The 18,143-nt window shown below is 46.2% G+C and overlaps 1 protein-coding gene across 1 annotated transcript in view; it reads left to right on the forward strand.

Moving 5' to 3' along the window:
• The first annotated feature begins 738 nt into the window (after positions 1 to 738).
• The window catches only part of ABCA1 (ATP binding cassette subfamily A member 1), a 126,196-nt gene continuing 108,791 nt past the window's right edge, over positions 739 to 18,143 (forward strand). The window contains 1 exon segment of the mRNA XM_055301648.1: positions 739 to 943. The gene's annotated coding sequence lies outside the window, so the exon portion shown is untranslated.

The raw sequence follows: 18,143 nt of genomic DNA on the forward strand, positions 1-18,143 counted from the left end.
AAAAGGGGGACACTCATTCACATTGTTCCTTTTTTTTTTTTTTTTTTTTTTGTGGCCTCCCACCTCCCCCTCGGTTTGCAAAAAGAAGGAGCAAGAGGCTTTCCATTGGCCCTCGCAGGGACCTGGGAGGCCCAGGCTGGGATTCCCAAAGGCAATAAATAAGTCCCCTATTGAATACCAAAGTCAGGGTTTGTGGTGGAAAACAAAAACTGCTAATTATCCGGAGGACTGTCCGTCTTCCCCCACACCCTGGGCATTTGAAAGGAAAGGCTAAAGGGTTGGTGTCCCGAGGGGTTTCAGCCGCTCAATCCCTCCGACCGGGGGGAAGTAACAAAGGGGGAAAAACTGCTGAAAGCACGAGTTTGGAGGAAGCGGCTTCCACCCGTGCTATTGGCCGAAGGGAACGTGCAAGGAGACAGTCCCCGGCTCGGCCCCAGGCCCCGGGCTGCGCGCCCTCCGGGGCAGGCGGGCTCGGGCGGGGCAGGGGGCACCCGGGGGCTCCCCGCGCCCCCCGCGCCCCCGCCCCGCGGGCCCGCCGCGCCCCCCGCGCCCGGCCCGGAGCAGCGGGACGTCGCCCGTTTAAGGGGCGGGGCGCGGCTCCACGTGCTTTCTGCTGAGTGACTGAACTACATAAACAGAGGCCGGGGAGGGGGCGGGGAGGAGGGAGCGAGCGGGCTTTGACCGGCAGTAACCCCGGCGCCCGGCGCAGCCGAATCTATAAAAGGAACTAGTCGCGGCGAAGCCCCGGTAATTCCGAGCGGGCGCGGGCGCGGGCGCGGGCGCGGCGGCACCTCCGTCCCCGGGGCAGGTGGGACCGGCGCGCCCACAGCCCGTTTCTCGGGGTGCTCTGCCCCTCTTTTTTACCCCCCGCGTTCCCCCCCCTTCTCCGGAAGGGTCTTTCCAGGGGTGGGGGCAAAGACGCGCACAGGAAAGTGGAAAGCAGGTAAGAGGCTCTCCAGCGACTCGGGCGTTAGGGACCTTGCTTCCGGGCCGAGGAGGCTGGGGAGGCGCGGGGTTGGGGGGCGGCAGCCCGAGCCCCCCTGCAGCGCGGATGGGGCGGGGGCGGCGTAGGTGCGGAGGGCGCCCCGGGGCGAGCCCTGGCGACGCGCACCCGCCCGCGCTGCCGCGCTCGGGGCTCCGCCGGGGAAGCATCCCTGGGCGCGGGCGCCGCGCGGCGGGGGCCCTGGTGGGACTGGGGCGCTGCTCCCCGGGAGCCGCACGGAGCCCCGCGCTCCCCTTTGTTGCTGAGAGCCCGAGCCGGCCGCGAACCCCTCGGGCCGGGGGGGGGGGGCCGGAGGGGGGCACAGCCCGGGTCCGTTCTTCCCGGGGCCGGCCTGGCCGGGCTCTGACCTGGGGGCCCGCCCCGTGCGCCCCCGGCCCGCCCGCAGCGCGCTTCCTGCGCCCCGAGAACTCGACCGGGCGCCGTCCCGAGCGGGCTCTGCCGGCGCTGCGGGCCGCTTGGGGGGCCCCGGGGGGTCCGTTCCTTTTAAAGACAAAAGACTTAGAAGAAGAGGCTGCGGAAACCTGGAGCTGAGGTGCCCGGCCCCCCGCCCCCCATCCTTCCTGCCCTTTGCCGCCTGGTCTCTTGGGGCAGCCTGAGGCCGGGCACGGGTGCGGAGGCCGGGGCGAGACCGTGCCGCGGAGTGACCGGGAGTAACCCCGGCGGGCGGCGCGGAACTCGGAGCTCCGCCGCGGGGCTGGGCCGGGGGGGGGGGGGGGGGGGGAGGGGGCGGGGATGGAGGTGGAGGGCGGGGGATGCAGGGGGGCGGGGATGGAGGGGGCGGGGGATGCAAGGAGGGAGGGGGATGCAGGGGGCGGGGGATGCAAGGAGGGAGGGGGATGCAAGGAGGGAGGGGGATGCAGGGGGCGGGGATGGAGGGGGCGGGGGATGCAAGGAGGGAGGGGGATGCAGGGGGGGGATGGAGGGGAGGGGGATGCAGGGGGGGGGGATGGGAGGGGGGCGGGGGGATGCAGGGGGGGGAGGAGGGGGGAATGGGGGAGGGAGGAGGCGGGGGATGCGGGGTGGGGGTGGGAATGCAAGCCGGGAGGGGGATGCAAGGGGGCCGGGTTCGGGCTGCCCGTGGCCCCGGGGAACCGGCCCGCAGCGCCTCCTGGCCGGAGGGCCTGGGAATCGACCCCGTGGCCGGAGGGGGGGCCCGGGCTCCGGGAGGGGCTGTCGCTCTGGGGTTCCGACTGAGATCCGGTGGAGACCGGTGGTTGGAGACGGGGAGGAAGCCCGGGGCGAGGAGGCCGTCCGGTGGTTCTTTACCAGGATGCTTCCCGATTCCCAGATCCTTGTTACAGGAGAAGGGTCCTGGCGCGGGCCAGAGCCGTGGTTGTGTGTAGTGTCTTTACCAGCACGTATCTTATAGGAGGATATGAACAAGATGGGTGTGTGTGTGTGAGAGAGAGAGAGAGAGAGGGAGAGAGAGGGAGAGAGAGAGGGAGGGAGGGAGAGAGAGAAGCGTCTGGCCCTGGAAGCTGTTGGCCCCTATCTTTTGCAGCATTGATACCGTCAGGTTTAAAACCCCAAACTATTATTCAGTGACACCTCGCACAGAGAGTGGGTGGTATATACATCCATGTGAAAGAGGACGAATTTGATATTATGAAACATTTCCTTGGTGATGAAAATCAGCAAGTCACTTTTTTTTTTAACAAGTCACTTTTTAAGGGCCCCAGTCCCCCCTCCCCCCCCAACCAAGAACACCTTACAAAATTTTCCAAGTTCAAAAGCAGTTTTACTGTTTTGTTTGTTTGTTTGTTGTTTTTAAACAATAGCTTGGGACCCAACCTAGGTTTTGAACTTCTTTTCAGACAGAACTTAAATCCTAACTTTAAAAAAGGGCTTCCTTTTTCATCCTGCCTTTTGTTTCAGCCCATTTTTCTCATACCTGCCACAAAAATAATGGAGGTTTCCTGTTGTTTGAATCGTTCCCTTGAGACACTTCTCCTAAACCAAAGTGTGAAAGCACGGAGAATGTTCTGGAGTAGGACCTCTTCAGATAATAAAATAATTTTCAGGTGCAGAGTGTTCATTGTCAGCCTGTTCGCCAAATGCTCCTATACAGCAAATAATTCATGACAGTTTAAAAAAAATTTGGATACGCAGAGCAAATTGGTATCTACTTGAAAAACAAAAAACAAAAAACCCCAACAGTAGTAGAATCAGATTGGCCAGGCTTGATGATTTAAGGGATGAGAATTGCTGTTCCAGCCAGAGTAATTCCCTTGCAAGGACAAGCCTCATGTTCCACAATGACATATCTGATTGTGAAGGGACCACCTGTGATATGTGTGTCTCCTCCTCATGAGCAGCTGAAATCTCAACCTTCATAAATATTTCAATCTACATCTAAATGGAGGCCTGTAATGGACACATTTTTTTTTTTTTTTTTTTTACTTAGGGCATATTTACAGTTCATATGAGACAATGGTCAGTCTAGGATTGAAAAAGGGTGGTTAGGGCTTGGTTGTTTTCAACCTCTGCTCTTGGAAGTCTCAATGCTAACATTATTAAAAATGAATGAGACTCAGCAACACAGCTTTTTATTACCCTCTGTAGTATTTCCCTTATATGGAGAGAAGTTGAAATATTTTTCCATCAATGTTTTAGGGATCAATTCTCCCATAAACCAAGTGACTTATGCTATGTTCATAGTGATTGAGAATTGTTAATATTTTTGCTATTTCAATTTCTAGCTCCTAAAGTAATAGTGGACATTACCATAGATGCTTTCATTATGAACATTTTGGGTATCTAGAAATTACCAGTAGACATGTGGTTTTGTACTTCTAAAATACTCTCAGATCCAAATTTTTTTTTTTTTTTACCTCTGGATATTAAAGAAATAATGCAAGTAAAATGCTCCTTATGGCTGATATTGCAGCATCAAATTTTAAATAATCTTTCTGGAAATTTATTTAATGGTTCTGGTTCCTACGTGAAAAACTGAAACCCTCTTCATATCTGCATGTGGAAGTAATCATAAATGCCAAAGTTATTGCAATGTTTATTTAGTAGTCGCTATACAGCACTGTGTGCCAAGCACTATTCCAAATGCTTTTCAAATCCTAACCAATTTAATTTCTATAACAAACTTATTTACTGTTCCTAATTTGCAAATTTAAAAACTGAGAGGTTAACTAACTTGCCCCTGGTCACACATCTTGCAAGTGGCAAAACCAAGATTTGAACCCAGCCCATGAACCCCAGAGTACTTTAACACCCACACTAAGCATTGGTACAATTTCAGCTGCTGTAAGCAGAGGACTTTCTGAGGATGCTTGTTATGTTTATGGTATTTCATCTGCTAGAGACCTTATCAGACTCTACAGCCTGTATCGTATTTCCTTACTGCTGGCAGTGGGCCAACCAAATTCTCTTCAGCTTGGGACATAGATTGCATAGGGGATTGCAACACTGTGGAAAGAACAGACAATAAAATTTACTCAACTCTAATTCTTTCTTGGTTTAAAATAAAAATTTTACTGTTGCTCTAGTCCGATATTTGTGAGGGGGTCTATGATTCGAAATGGTTTCCTGTGCAATGCACATAAAATGGAATGGGAGAGTACTTGGCTGGAAAAGTGTAAGGGACAAAAGACAAAGAGAACTATTAGTTTAGCTGTCAATCCTAACTTCGGTGAATTATTTTTTCTATTGGTTATAATACAATATAATTTCTGGTTGTTCTATCCTTAATTATGTTACGGACCTTTTGAAATAAGCCATTTCTCTGTGACTGCCATCACTGTCTAGGAAAATTTAGCCATTTCTTAAGGCATCTTTCTTTGAAAGTAAATACATTTCCGAAGTCTGCTTTATAAAAGTGAATTAAAATGTTACAGTAAATTAGAAATCAACTCTTAGAAGATATTTCTGCTTGGTTAGGAAAAGTTTCATTTATTGTTGATTTACTGGGTGCTGGATATTGTTTTAAGCATTTTACTTGATAATTCAGTTCATTCTCATGAGAATCATGTGATGTGGATACGGTTCTCTTCATTTTACAAGTGGGGAGACTGAGGTATAGACAGATTAATGAGCCTGATCATGGGAGTTTGCTAAGTAGTGAAGCTGAGGTTGCATCTCGGGCAGCTTAGTTTCCATGAATTTACCAGTATTGGGATAAGGACATTGTCAAAATATCAGAATTTTGAGGAAAGAAATTCTAGCAAAAGGCGAAGAGTGATTCTCCTTTTCATTTGGATATTTTCACCTAAAAATAGCTCCCTGGACAGGTAACCAGCCTACATGTTGTTCGAGAGGTACATTTTAGAAATATCTAAAGCAAGAGAATAAAAATCTCATATGTAAAATTGCTTTCAGATAGAGCTTTCAGTGACCCCGTGTTGTGTTGAGATAATAAGCTCTATTAAAGCAGAGAGCATTTATGAGAAGAACAAATTGCAGGTGCATCACACATGGTTCCTAGAACAAAATCAAGTTTGAAATCTTTTCTTTTTCCATTTTGAAAACTTACTGTAAGACCTCATTTGAATGCCATCCCTCTCTTAAACTGCTGGATTCACTTGTCCCTGCCAACACTGAGTGAAAATTATCCCCTTCTTTTTTACTCCTCCAAGATTGGATTCCTGCACCGTTCATGCCATGTATTTAATTGCATTCTTTTGTTATAGTTAACATTATTTGTATTCCTCTTGAGTGTATGCTTCTCCTCAAGAAGGTCTTTGATTCATTCTCCTCAGTCCTTAACTCAACCCCCTTGGTACGAAAGGGGTTCAATAAACGCTGACTTGAGGGAATCAGACAAAGAGAATGGGAAACTGATGTTTGTTTGCTGTATTCTAAAAGATTGATAGAATGGTGGCAAATCACAGACAAGCATTAGAAATAAAATTATATGAGAAACAACCATAGTTACGGTTGGGCTTATGGTAGAGATTGAGGAATTTTAGTATGCAGTCAATTTAGACCAGCTCACTTTTTGTAGAACAAACAATTCTGATTCCATTCAGTTTCATTTCTCTTTTTTGAGGCAGCTGTGATTTGAGAAAATGCTATTATCTGTGACATTTCACTTTCAAGTACTTTGATTTGCACATTAATTAATTTTTTAAAATAAGAATGAGATAATTCACTAAGTAATGTACAGTTTAAATACTTAAAACCCAGAATAACCTTTTATGCATAGGGTCTGTTCTTTTATTCATTCTGTGTGTATTTGTTTAAAAGTCTATAGCGTTTCCTATGCCAAATCCAACTTCCAAGAAGCATTTGGAAGCCAAAGCATTTTATCTGGCTAGCCTTGAAGTCCAGATGTTTTATCATAACTGGTATTTAGTGTGGGACATTTCCCAGAAAGAATTTTGCATATATCACCAGTCAGTGGTTATCATTTATTGGGAGAGGATTTATAATGATTTTGAGCATATGGTGAAAACAATAGATTCTCTTTGGAAAAAATATACATAGGCATGTACACTCCAAATTTTACATGTAATTACATATAATTATATTTTACATATAATTTCAGAAATCCACTCAAGAGCCATGTGACCTTGGCAAGTCATTTTACTTTTACAAGATTTAGGTTCTTGGTTTATAAAATGAAAGAGGATGACACACATGACTTTTAAAGAGCCCTTCTGTGTTTACATCATCCAGCTCTAGGTTTGTATTTAGGAAAAGGATGATTCTTCATTCAGAGCTGCTTAGAGATATATCCTGCAGGGCGCTCTCAGCTTTAGTATAACAGATCATGTGGGTTTCCAGAGGGAGAGGGGAGAAGCCCAGGAAATTCCTAGGAGTATTCCAGATGAGAGTGAAGGTCGCACAGGACAGGGGATGGGAGGAGAGGAAAGAAGAGGCAAGAAAGCTGTTGAAATGGCCTGCTTATCTGTGTTAATGAAGAAAGACCTGAATCATAGAACCAAAGGAAGGGGGATTGGATTCTTTTCAGTAAATTTCAGTAGTGCAAAAATGGTTTAGTGGGACACTGTTCTCGGCTCAAATTCACCATTTGGAGAATCTCTTTGAAATAAAATAAATAAATCCAATAAAATTGGACGTCCAGTCTTGGACGTCTCCATCATGGGTATAGGTTTTGCTTCTTATACTCAACTGGTAGTCTTGTGAAGCCATTATCTGGAAAGGCGTGCCACTGCCCCTCAGAGGATGAGAATCGGGCTAAGGTGATAAGGATATTCCTAGATATAGCGGAAGACACTCACTGGGGGTGGCTGGGCAAGACACAGAGCTTTCTGAAGCATTGTCCTGAGTTTGTTGTTTCAGAGATCACAACAGATTGGGACCAGGAGGAAGAAGGTGAGAAAAGGGAACAAGGGGTTTCAGGATTGGAGCAGGAGGGATGGGCATGAGAGGAGGAAAGCCGCAAAGAAGTTGTTCGGGTTTCATATCCCTATTTATATTTGCTTTGCAAAATCCCTCTAGGATGCCGGGTTTGGGAATCATTGGTTTTGCCAAGGGTCAAGCCAAGCTTGTTTTCTTGAAGAAGCAACTCCCCAAGGGGGTGGCAATTTGAAGTCAACTGCATCTGGTGTTTAGATGATCCAAGTTTGACATAAAGCAACACTGATGGAGGCAACAGCTTTCCTTGGAAAGGCAGAGAGAAAGTGAAGACCCAGAATAATGAGTTTGTATTGACCTGAGGACCCTCTTCTACTCCCGGGTGCGGGGCTTTGAGATGGTGGTGGCTGTTTATCTTAGCTGGGGCGAGGTGTGGTCTGTGGTATTTGAAGAGGGAGGGAAGAGGAAGATAGATAGATGATTCAAAAATGTATTAATGTACAAAATGTGTTAATGTAAAAAAGTGAGATGTACGGAAAATACCATGAAACTGAAATTCATTTCTTCAGCAAATATTTTTTTTCAAATATCAGGTGAAGTACTAGGTGCTGAGCAAATGTCAAAAGACTGAGGATCTGCCATCATAATGATGTTTGGCTTGGCATTCAGGGCTCTTTGAAATAAGACTGTGACCTATTTTGACAGTTTTATCCTCGATTATAAGAGGCATGCTTGAACTCAGCTTGGTGAATCTCCTCCCACAGGTTTTCCTCAGGTCTCTGACTTGGACTTTAGGAACCCCTTTCTGCTGGTTTTTGGCTTCTCATTGTTCTGGAGTCTTATATTCTCTGTGGTTGCTTGTATTTGCACAGTGCCCTCTGCTCCTATTCCTCAGGGGCTGAGATTTTACCCATTGGCCGTGGGTAGATGAGAGCGCGGCTAGGGCTAGGCTTTCCACCTCATCACCTCCTGTCATTGTCACCCTCTATTTGATAGGCGGCACATCAGCCACTCAGGTTATTTCGGTTGACTCCCGTTTTTTGTAATCATCAATGAATTTTTAAAAATTAACCTTATGTGGGCCCTCTAAATTGAAAACTGATTACAGTTGTCTCAGATAAAAGGTAACTCACAAACTAGAATGAAAACAAGTTATTTTGGTCAACAGTCTATAAAACTTGCTTTTGACGACACATGCTAGTGGACTCTGACACTTCTTACCTCGTTAAAAAAAAGGGGGGGGACTAGCCTATATTAAAGTGGTGCTGAAGAGAAGGACAAGCAAAAACTTTTTCCTTAATGTAATTAAAATTTTTTAAAGGTCCAAAAAATGGGGCAGGCTGGCTGGCTCAGCGGTTTAGCGCTGCCTTCAGTCCAGGGCGTGATCCTGGAGACCTGGGATCGAGTCCCATGTCGGGCTCCTGGCATGGAGCCTGCTTTTCCCTCTGCCTGTGTCTCTGCCTCTCTCTCTCTCTCTCTCTCTCTCTCTCTCTCTGTGTCTCTCATGAATAAATAAATAAAATTAAAAAAAAAGAAACGCCAAAAAAATGCTGAAAAGATTTTTTTTCTCATGGTGTGAGTCAGAGTTTACCACTGCACCTGTCCCTCTAAAATCCTCTGAGTGGAATTTGAGCAGTTTTTAAATCCTTCTGGTGTCACTCTTCCCACGTTTGGGGGAACATTGAGGTTGCCTCATTTTTCAGATGGTGCACCTGAGACAGAGAGTAGTAGTTAAGGGACTTGTTCATAGTTCACCTGTTTTGCTAATGGCAGTCCCCGGTTTCAATCTCAAGTCTGATACCTGAGCTCTAGGCAGTTTTCTTAGATTCAGAAGATCTACTCCAACCTCTTCATCACCAAGACTTGTCTTCTGTTCTGTGGCTCAGAGTGCTAGAGTGACTTGCCTAGATTCACAGCCCAGCTGGTCATTAACTGGAAATTAAAAACTTGGCCCCTTGTGTCTTTAATCCAGGGTTCTTGCTACTGCCCCCTAATTTCGGGTAATTTTTACAGGGTCCTTTCAGGAGAGAAAAAAGAAAATTGTGTCTATAAAAGTGTGCCCTTTTCAGCTTAAAACGGACACCGAATCTTGAAAATTGGACTGGCCTCAGTTATTTATTGTCTGTTGATCCAATTTAAATCTTAAGGGGTTGTTCAACTGTATTTTTTTTCTCTCTCTCTCTTCAATACAAGTTGTTCCTTGGTTGTAAGTTTGAATTGGAAGGAAATCCCCACAGCTGTCCTGAAGGTAGAGTCTTTGCCGGGGTCTGTTTCCATTATGCAAAAGTATAAAAACTCTGTGCTAATTTTGGCCGGTTAAGATTAATTGGGATTCAAAGCAAAGTGGTTTTTCTTGTTTTGTTTTGTTTTTGTTTTTGTTTTTGTTTTTTTTTTTGTTTTTAACTTTAATGATTGTGTTCATTGTAATAAGGACCTTGAGTTCAAGAGAAAGAAAGCCTTTGGTCAAGTTGTGTTTATTCAGTTGTCAGTCCTGTTGCAGGATTTGCAAATTTAGTGGAATTAGTGCCATTTCCCAGTTTTCAATCCCGGTCACATTTCACATGATCACAGCGTGGCTTTCTCCTCCGCTGAGCAAATGGAGGGTTGTCTGACACTTGGTTCCCATTGGCCTCCATTAAGGGGCATGCGTGTGCCCCCGGGGCTGCACAGACCAGCAAGGCCCTCTGTCCTTTAGGCAGACCTCCATTTGGGGACTCTGGTGCTCACCTGAAGTAGATACTTAGCACATGGCAGTCTGGCTAATGGGATTGTGCATTTGCATGCCACTATAAAACCACTGTCAAAAAAAGTAGGCTAGCAGGAGTTCCACCCAATAGATTAGTGTCATTTTTTCCTCGAGCACTTTTTTATCTGTTTAATCATAAAATGTTTGATTTGTGTAAATCTTAATGACAACATTTTCTAGAAGGTATACTCAGAATCATAATGATATTGCAATAATACAAATCTGTTTCCTCTGAGAAGAGCCTCCCAAACCTCAATAATGGAGTTCATGTTGCCAGTATTAAAAAAAAAAAAAAAGAAAAAAGAAAAAAAAGGCTAACATCCTTGGGTTTTTGTTATTTCAGAATCACAAGTATGTGGATTTAAACTTGTGATCTTATTCCTCTTTCTTCTTTTCACTTAGCAAAGCAGCCAGCAGCATGGTTTGTTTCGGTTATTATAGAGAAGGAGTTCAGTGGTAGCGTTGGGAGGGCAGAGCTTAGACCCCCTGCACCTGTGGCTGCTCTGAACCCAAACTGAATTCTCACCTACCTCGTTACCTGGTCCCTGATGGGCTGCAGAAACAGAAGTATCGCAGGCACGTGACACAAGCTGGCACTGCCTTAAGAGCTGAGAGAAGGTGTTCTGGACAGGATTGCTGGGTTTGGTCACATACTCAGCTAGAACTGGATGAGAGCCTGAAGATTAGGTAACTCGTTTTGGCAAAAGTAAAGGGAATAAGTGGAAAAATAAGGGAATAAGGAATAAGTGGAAAAGTAAAGGGAATAAGGTGGAAAAATCGTATGCAGGTGTTGCTAGGCTTTGCTGAGTGAGGTTTCAACTTGAGCCTTGGGGTTTAGGGTTCAAGAGTCCTGACAAGTGCTGACAGTCTTATGCTTAGGGTTGAGCCCTGAGGGGAGGTGTTCTTGTAACTGGCGTGCTTACAGGGGTTGTAGAGCCTGTGCCTGGCAAATTAGATTCTCCTTTGCTCACATGAAGTCCATGAAAATGAATGTCCTTCCCAACAAATTAGAGCAGCTTCGAGGACGACCAAATTAAATGCACTCCAGCTTGAACCTGAGTTTCTATGAGCACAGCTGGAAATTTTGTCTTGCTTTTGGGCCACCTGAACCATCACTCTCAATGAAGTTTCTGATTTCTTACTGTAGCGAACCTGCTTTAATTCTCTCTCATTCCTGAGGTCTAGACTTCAGAAGCCTTTGTTCCGCAAATATTTGAGGGGCATGGAGTCATCCTGGGCCCCAGGGCTCAGTGTGGCAGAGAATAAGATGTCAGGACCAGTAGCTTGCAGCAGGTGGTGTGCAACTTGGCAAGGACTGCCTGGTAAGCCAGTACCCAGGAGAAGATTGTAGGGAGAGCTGAAAAGACGGAGGAAGCAGAAGGCCCAGGTTGCAAATAGGTCGCTGATGTAGACGCTGGAGGAAGGTGGGGTGGAGAGGGGAACAGAAGCCAGGCGCTGAGGACTTGGAGGAAGGCAGCAGTGTGCTTGCATGGAGCAGAGGAGCCCATTGCCAAGAGCCCTGAGGATATAGTGTAAGTGAGGGGTGGGGGCCTCCACCAGGGGGTTTTGTGGTAAAACAATGCCTGAAGCGACACCGGGATTTCAGGGTCACGCTTTTACATCTTCTACTGAGCTGGGCACTGGAAAGAGCTCCAGTTCTTTCTGGAAGGGCCTTTGGGAGGAAGTAGTACCTTCTGTGGACAAAGAAGAGAGAAGAGAGATTCCTTTAATAAATAAACTGCCTACCTTGTGCCCCACCCTTGATGAATGCTTCGCCCTGTGAAGTCAGCAGCACTAATCAGTATAATAGCTCCCATTTACTGGACACTTACTTTGTTCCAGGAACTGACTGAATGTTTTGTATACATTATTAGTTCTTTTTTATGGAGAGGACACAGGGGCTCGGAGTCCCTAGGGTCCCAGCACTGGTGAGTAGCAGAGTCAGGATTCCAGCCTTGTTTTCTCTGACTCCAAAGCCTCCCTTCTTTCTACTAGGCCAGTCAATTCAAGAAAACAAAAGAGTTAAGGATGTTTCGGGGGTGGGCTGGGTGGGGGGGGGGGGAGTTTGCTGTATAGCAGCATAGGCCTAAAGGAAGGGGAAGGCAGTGAGTGGGGTTTGAGTTCATCTGTCCCTAAGTCCTTTGAGCACTTTTATAAAAATAAACCCTTTAGGCTAGGAGAAGTTTGGACATCTGAAGATGCTGACCCTTCAGAGATGTAAGCCAAACAAAACGGTTTTTGCTGATACAGTCACTAAGCCTTTTATCCTAAAATTCTCTTAGAAAACCCTCCTGCACCAATGATAGGGAAGGAACACGATAGTCCAGATTTTCTGCAAATAAAGGATTGATTGCTCATGGAGACTTGCTTGTGTTTCTACAGCTCAGGGTGTTTATGACTTCAATAGTTCCTTCTCTGCAGGTCCTTCTGATTTTGGCATTACGATAGTGGATTAAAAAAAAAAAAACGGTTTTCTGTGATCTATAATGTCGATAAGTTGATTTCTTTTCAACAGGAAAGGTTCTTTTTCCTCTGTCCTGGGCACCCCCGACCAGAGAAAAAGCAAATAGTTGTATTGTTTGCTGAAGTCTTCCTTTGAAAGGTTGCCCTGTGTTTGTTTAATGGAAATCAGCAGGGGGAGAAAGCCTCTCTCTAACATTTTGTTAGAATTTCTCCGTAAATCTATAACAATGAAATAAGAACTTGGGTACAGGATGGATTTGTTTTTGGGAACCGGGGCTCTTAACAGTTTTAGATGTCCTGAGATTGTTTTAGCCAGTAGCAACTGCAATGTCGAGAGTGATAAATAGGATCTTTGGTCGTCCAAATATCAGTGACATGATAGAAATAGATTTAAACCTTGTGAGTCTCCTTTAAAAGAGAATTGTTGACAGCAGGAGAAATAATGCTTCTCCGAGGCTAGTTACAGATTTGACAGTATTCGTGGATCTCTTTCAGTTTTTGTGTGTTCATTTCATAGCCTTCATTTTGAAAATTAGCTATTAGCAGATCCTTTTGTCCAGGAGATTGAATATGTATTTCTCTATAAACTAATTGTCAGTAATAATTGAGGATGATGCGTTTGGCATTTAAACCCTCCCCACATGCCCGAATCACAGATTGTTAGAATTGATAAAATTCATTGGGTCTATATTTTAAAAATAGGTTTTGTGATAGCAGAACCTTTTCCAGAATGATCAAAATCTAGAATGATAGAATGGCTTCCATTTAGCTTTGGCTTTTTACCTTGGAGAGTTTCTTACGTCTTTTTCCCCCCTCATATTTGAGTATTAATATATGATGGTTTAAGTAGGAACACACCCTCAGGGGTGGCTGAGTACCCGCATGTGCCCTTTCTACAGGCCTCTAAGGGTCTAATGACAATGAAGGGCAGTCTCACTAAGTTTGTGGGTCTACAGGATGGTTGGGAAGTGGAAGGGGATAGACGTTAGCTGGTTGGCAAGGATAGCCTTAAGGGTAGAGAACTTGGTGGCATCTGGAGACCAGAAAAGTGAAACTGAGGCAGTCAGATGAACTTTAGGCTTACTAACACTCAGCAGGGGAGAGAAGTCACAGTCCACATCCCCTCCTTCCCCCGCAGCAGCCCCATCCTGTCTTCAGTCATGGGTGAGCCCGTTGCAGCCTGGTTTTCTGACTGTCAGTAATGTCATTAGCCTTTTCTCTGAATGTGGCTACTGATCAGAGACGGAAGCTTAGAGATGCAATTAAAGACCTTTCCCAAAGCAAGCATGCTCTGCTGGGCTTACGGGTTTCATATCCTAAGTTTACAGGACCCTCCACATCTCTCTGGAGATCTGTGGTTCTTGCTCTTGTATCAACATCTCATGAATAGGCAATCAGCTAAGCTTTAGTGCCAACTCATTTTCCATTCATGTGTGATATGGTTAAATCCTGCCTGAAAATCTCCCTGCTGCTCTGTAGGTTACTGGCCGGCCGCTTATTGACATAAGACACCTAGATGCCTGTCATCAGGAGGGATGCTAAGCTGTTGTCACAGATTTCAACTTCTGTCTCACTCCTGGTAACTATGTAGACATTTGTCAATGAAGTAGAACATCTACTTTGTCCGTCTGTCAACTAGTTAGACTTTAGAGAACTGTCATATTCCCCTGTTTTGGGAAAGTGAAAGCTATTTGCTGACTGCATGTTCTGGGTATATGAACCGTTTGGGTAGAAGTCATAAGAAAAATGTGTTCAGGAGAAGAAACAGAACGTTGTAGGAGAAATGGGATAGTGGGAGAGAGCAAAGGACAGTTGTTGAAACAAATGCTTCTTGAGAAATGGGGTAGCTCAAACTCTAGGGGTTAAGTCTGGGCAAGTCCCTTGCTTTTTGGAGGCTTCAGCTTCTCTATAAGGTTGGGACAGGGATGTGGTGGGAACGGGCCTCCAGCACCACCTGGAACTCGTTCCATTGGCTACTATGGCCGTTGACTGGAGTAGGGCCTTGGGAGGGCTTGTTCTCTTCTGCTCAGAGGGGCCAGCGTCTCCACCCCAGTGAGCAGTGGTGATGGCGTGCAACCCGCTTGAAGGCGGCCCTCCTCTGGCACATGCCCTGCTGAGGGCTTGACTGCCCCGGCCTTCGATGGCAGCGCAGCCCCATGGCGGCGAGGAAGGCCTGGCTTCCTGCGCTCCCAGTGTTCTTGCCCACAGGAAAATGACCAGCCAACCCCTTGGTTACTGCGGAGACTAAGAGTTCCTGGCAGCAGTGCAAACATGTGCATTTTTCCCCCCTATGACATTTCCGTAGACAGATTTAATGCTTTAGAAGGGTAGGTGGCAGTCACGGGAAGTAGTTCCTGTTTTTCTTTTGGCTTTGCCAAGTGGGAAAAAAAACCCTCTTACCTTGTCTTTTTAGCAGGACTTCCCTCTTTCCCTGCCCTCCTTTCTTCTATCTCTGTGTTTTTTTTTTTTTTTAAGATTTTATTTATTTATTTATTTATTTATTTGACAGAGAGTGTGGGCATGGGTGTGTGTGCACAAGCAGTGGGAGGGGCAGAGGGAGAAGCAGACTCCCCGTGAGCAGGGAGCCCTGCATAGGGCTCAGCCCGGGACCCGGGGATCATGACCTGAGCTCAAGGCAGATGCTTAACCCAGTGAGCCACCCAGGGGCCCCTCCCGTCTCTCTTTGTGAAATTCCAAAGAGCTGCATGTTTTGGTGAGGAAGGGGGCTGGGGGAGCAGTGTGGTGGGTGCTGACGGGAATCCTAGACTTTCCTCCTCACACCAAGCTTCCTGCAAACCTGTAGTTACAGTTTTTTCTTTGGCCAGCATCACCGAGTCTATCTGACATTCCAGGTTTGGGTTTAGGGAAAAGTTGAAAGAATTCACAATCCCAGCTGTCATTTGGTGAGCCTTTTGCCAGTAGCCCAGCCCAGTGTCATTTCACTGTCCTACAGGCTCTTCTCAGAAAGGAGCCACCCCTTCCCCCATGCTTTCTGTCCCCTTACCCTGCTTTATTTTTCTTCATTACTACTACCACTTGCTGCCTTAACAACCCACAATGATCTATCTTCCACCTCCAAGAGAAGTTCCACAAGAGCAAGAACTTTGCCTCTTTTGTTCACCTCAGGATCTCCAGTGTCTAGAAAGCACCTGGCACCTAACAGGCACTCAGTAAATATTTGTTGTGCTAATGGGACCCTCGCAGAGTTAAGGCGGCCTATTTGTTGAATGACTATTCAGTGAATATTTTATCTACTCTTCACCTTGCTAATGAATCACACAATAAGCAGTCTTTATACTATATAGTTCTCAGGTTCTCTAAGGCATGATTGGACTTGCGGAGTATATTAACTATTAATAATAGAACGCAAGTGATGTTTCAGAGGCAGAGGGTCGGGTTACTGATACACAATTTACATACAGTTTAATTTACCCTTTTAAAGTGTACAATTTGATGAGTTCTGATAAGTATATGTAGTTGTATAATGATTATGGTCAGGGGGAATCCCTGGGTGGCTCAGCGGTTTAGCGCCTGCCTTTGGCCCAGGGCGCGATCCTGGAGTCCTGGGATTGAGTCCCGCGTCGGGTTCCTGGCATGGAGCCTGCTTCTCCCTCTGCTTCTCTCTCTCTCTCTCTCTCTCTCTCTCTCTCTGTCTATCATGAATAAATTAAAATAAATAAATAAATTAAATTAAATTAAAAAGAAACAATCATGATCATGCCACAATCATGGTATAGAATATTTCCAGCGCTCAGTGCTGCTTCTGCAATCTGTTTTTGCCTCCACCTGTTACCACTGTTCCAGTTTCTGTCCTCATTGTTTTTCCTTTTCAGAATGTCCTGCAGTTGGGGTCCTACAGTAGGCATTCTCTGTGTCTTGCTTATTTTCCTTCGCATAAGGCTTCTGAGATTCATCTGTGCTGTTTTAGGTATCAGTAGTTTGTTCTTTGTTTTTTGCTGAGTAATATTCCATTTGGATTTATCCCTTAGTTGATGGACATTTGGGTTGTTTTTAATTTTGGCTGTTTCTTATGTGACTTCTATAAACATTCACACACAAGTCTTTTGTGAACGTATGCCCTCATATCTTTTGGGTAAATACCTGGCACGAGATGGCTGGGCTGTATCATCAGTCGGGGCATAACTTTACAAGAAGTTGCTCAACTGTTGTACAAAGTAATCTGCTCCATTTTGCATCCCCACAGGCAGTATATGAGAGCTCCAGGTGCTTTACATACTGGCTAGCACTTTTAAAAAACTTTTAATACTTCCAGCAGATGTATCGTAGTATTTCATTGTGGTCTTAATTTGCAGTTCTCTGCAACTAAAGATGTTGAGCACCTTTGCTTATTTGAGAAGATTATATTTTAGCAGTCCGTTGTATTCTGTAGATACTAATAATTTTATAGTATCAGTGGCATTGGAAGTGAACATTTCTTTAAAAAAAGTTGGTTAAAGATTTGAAAAGTCATGGGGCACCTGGGTAGGTCAGTTGGTTAAGCGTCTGACTCTTGATCTCAGCTCAGGTCTTCATCTCAGGGTCATGAATTCGAGCCCCGCATTGCACTCCCAAGTGTGGAGCTCACTTAAAAACAAACAAAAAGATTTGAAAAGTCACTTCCATTAGGTCTTTTTACAAAAGGGTGTGGAAACTATGCTGACTTTGGGCAAAGGATGGTCACCTGAGTGGCGGATGACGTGACCCAGGGAGAGAGGACAGCTATGTCTCTAGCGTGGAGATTGCCAGAAAGTAGATTTCACGGTTCTGCTGGCCTTAGGATGGCTTGCCCAGGCCTTGCTAAACCTGATGTTTGTAGGAAGTAGACCTAGATTTAATTACATTTTCCCGGATGCCCCAGGAGTCGCCTGGGAAAGCTCAGCAGCCCTTTGTGGCCTCAGAGTGTGTGATAGAAGCCTGCTGAACTTCGAGCTCCCTCTCTGGGGACAATTTGTGGGAATCAGTTAATCAAGCTTGAGAAATCAGTTACCACAGTCCCAGGAATGCCACCACCCCTACATCCCGACACCCTATTTTTTCTGTCTATCTCTTAGTTAATTAAGCAAACATTCCCTGACTGCTTAGCACCTGCCAGGTACTAGGGAAATAGGAATGAAGAAAACAGGAGTGGTCCCCGCAGACTCAGAATGTGAGAGAAGGTGCTTCATGGGAAAACAAAGGCAGTCCTGGGAGCCCCAAGGAGGAGCTTCTAACCTAGGTGTCAGGGCAGGGGGCCTAATCGGGACAGGATCCTGGGCAAGTGGCAGGTAGTTGGGTTGAGATCTCCGTCTGAGGAAGAGTTAGCCAGGCTGACAGTGCTGGGAGGAGGGGTCGCCCAGACAGGGAACACATCAAGGGGTCCCCGGGGGTAAGAGAGAGTGTGGCCCATTCGGAGCCTGTAAGTAGTTTCTTCTGGGTGTGGTTTAGGAGGCGGGGAGCAGTGTGAGAGGGGTGGGAGTCATCAGGGCAACTAGCTAAACCACGACCCAGATTGGGCCTCATCCTCAGGGCCGTGGGGAGCCGGCAAAGGGTTCTAAGAGGGGGGATACCATAGGTGGATGTCCGGTTTCGTGGACAAACTGCAGCTGCTCTGTGATACACGGATGGGAGGGGGACAAGACCGGAGGCAGGGAGACCAGTGAAGTGGCTGCTGTGCTCACCCAG

The sequence above is a fragment of the Nyctereutes procyonoides genome, unplaced genomic scaffold (assembly GCF_905146905.1).
Source record: "Nyctereutes procyonoides isolate TBG_1078 unplaced genomic scaffold, NYPRO_anot_genome, whole genome shotgun sequence".
NCBI lineage: Eukaryota > Metazoa > Chordata > Mammalia > Carnivora > Canidae > Nyctereutes > Nyctereutes procyonoides.